This window comes from Pipistrellus kuhlii, unplaced genomic scaffold, assembly GCF_014108245.1.
Source record: "Pipistrellus kuhlii isolate mPipKuh1 unplaced genomic scaffold, mPipKuh1.p scaffold_m20_p_11, whole genome shotgun sequence".
NCBI classification, from domain to species: domain Eukaryota; kingdom Metazoa; phylum Chordata; class Mammalia; order Chiroptera; family Vespertilionidae; genus Pipistrellus; species Pipistrellus kuhlii.
In genome coordinates this window covers 31,317,217-31,319,896 of record NW_023425416.1, presented here as the reverse complement: position 1 = coordinate 31,319,896, position 2,680 = coordinate 31,317,217, and positions in this window count along the sequence as shown.

Below are 2,680 nucleotides of genomic sequence, written 5' to 3'. Positions count from 1 at the left end.
ATTTTCCCCTCCGCGGGCATGTGGAGCTATGGGACTGGTTCCTCTCCAGGCTCTACAACTCATAGCTGGAACAAGGCAAGGGGGGGGGGGGATAGACAGCACCCCAGCCTCTCTCTAGTCCTTCTCTAAACCCCTCTCTCAACCTTTTCCAAAAACAACTCATCCCTCTTCCTCATTCAGCCAAAGAACAAAAACCTTTGTGCATATTGGCTCAGAGACAGGCCCCCAAGAAGTCACGACTTGGAATGCCAGTGTGAGCTCATCTGTGTAACCCTGTTGTCTTTGAACCCACAGAGCCTACAGGCTGCTAGCATGTTTGAGACCCCAGCTAACATTGGCCTCTTCATGTGCCTCTTCACTCCAATGCTAAGAGGATGGGGAGGAAACTCCAGCAGAAGGAGGTTGAGTAACACCTTCAAGGTCACCCAGCTGAACTGGAGGGAGCAGGCTTTGAACTCACCTCAGCTGAATGCTTCACCTCCCACTGGTTGGATGAGCAAATGGCCCTTATGAGATGCAGTTTCTCTCATCTGTAAAATGGATTGTTCTGATGTTTGCATGAGTCAATGTTGGAAAGGGGCCTCTCTATGTTTGACACTTAGGGCCTTTTCCTCCAGTTACATTAACATGTGAGAAGTGATGGAAGATGCTTGTTGAGGAAGAAAATTTTCAGGATATTTAAGTATCACTGGGATGGAAAGTACAGCATAGGGAATATAGTAAATAATATTGTAATACGGTGCCAGGTGGGAACTAGACTTACCGGGGGACCACTTCATACATTATATAAATGTTTAAGCAGTATGCTGTATACTAAAAACTAATATAATATTGAATGTCACTGTCATTGAAAAAAAAAACTTTTAATTAAAAAAAAATTATTTTTTCTGCCATATATACCTGTCCTTCTTGAACACAATTTTTAGTCCCTTTCACTCTTACCACCCTTTCCTGCCCAGATGCCCAATATCGTCCTGTATCCCACACTCCTGTCAAAGAGGGAAACACTAAGATGCCAGTCCTACTATAGTGTTGGAGAATCAAGCTGTTTATGAGGTTTCGAGCATTTACATTTTTAAAGGCCATAAGAAAAGGAATACTTGGTCAAAAGGATATAATAACTTATGGTGGGATGGGAGGCTCTGTGGCACTCGGATTTCTGCCATTGAGATGACAAGTGTCCTTTTTAAAAGGCCATAAAGCCCTAACTGTGAACTGTGGGGTCCCGGGCACATGTCTGCATTGCAGGCTCTGTCCCCAGTTGGGGGTGTGCAGGAGGCGGCCAATCGATGATTCTCTCTCATCATTGATGTTTCTATCTTTCTCTCTTGCTCTCCCTTCCTCTCTGAAAATCAATAAAAATATACATTTTTAAAATAAATAAATAAAATAAAATGCCATAAAAAGACACAGAGAAGAGAACACCATGTGAAGACAGAGGCAGAGATTGGAGTGATGTGGCTACAAGCCAAGGAATGCCAAAGGCTGCAGGCAACCACCAGAAGCCGTGGGAGAGACATAGAGCCTCCAGAAGGCCCCAACCTTGCTGACATCTTGCTTTTGGCCTCCTGGCCTCCTGAATTGTGAAAGAATAGATTTCTGTGATTTGAAGCCAACCTGTTTGTGGTAATTTGCTATGGAAGCCTCAGGAAACAAATACAGTACTCCACTGCATAGATTAGCCACAATTTGCTTATAAATATAGCACCATTTTTTTAAAATCCATTTTATAATTGAGGTAGTTTAGTTAGTTCCAGGTTGGGAGCAGTTATGGATAATGCCTCTGTGAACATTGTTGTTCCATGTTTCCTGGGGCAAAAGGATGACATTGCTCCAGGCTGCTCCCTGAGTGGTCACTCTTCTATGGCCATCGCCATGAAACACACTTAGATGAAGGAAAAAATGACAACAAGGCATCAGCAGAGCCCCACTGGTGATGCCCCTTCTGACCTGCCCCAGCTCCAGCCCGAGCTTCAGAATCAGAGGCCTCCCCCTCTCCTGCCTGAATGCTCCTCCAGGCATCCATTCCTGGCCTTGCTGTGGCCCTGTCCCCAGCCATCACGTCCTGTTTGCAGGCCTCCCCCACTGACTTTGGCCTTGTGTCTGCTTCCAGACAGAATCTCTGAACTCCCTTTCAGCCCCTTTTTCTTTTGCTGGTTGACCATGTTTGGGACTGGCCCCTCCTCTCTTCTTTGTTGGTCCCTGCACTCTGCCCATTCATCTCAGACCAATGGGCCTTTCTTGCAAGAAGTGGCTTCCTAAAGTATTTTCTCTCCTACCAGGAAATTCATTGATTTTAGAAAAATGGCCTCTCCTCGGGGCAGTGAAAGGTTAAGGCAGAGATCACAAGGCATCAGGGGGCAGAAGAGGTGAATAGCACGTGTGGTGAAAGCAGAGAAGCCTGTGCACATGGCTACAACAGCACCTCCCCTGGCAAAGTCACAGGGTAAGAAGAATGTTTGTGTCAACCGCTGAAGGGCTGCCTGCACTCAGTGCCCATTCCTTAAGATGAGTCACTTCCTAAACTTCCAGGGCAGTGACTACAATTGTTTATCTGACACCAATATTAAGCTTGTTTTCATTGCTGCAGTGCTATCGCAAAGCATGATGGGTTGCCTTTTTTTCTAAGTAACAACATCCTCTTATTATGAATTCTGTGTTTCATTTGGACCCATCTTCA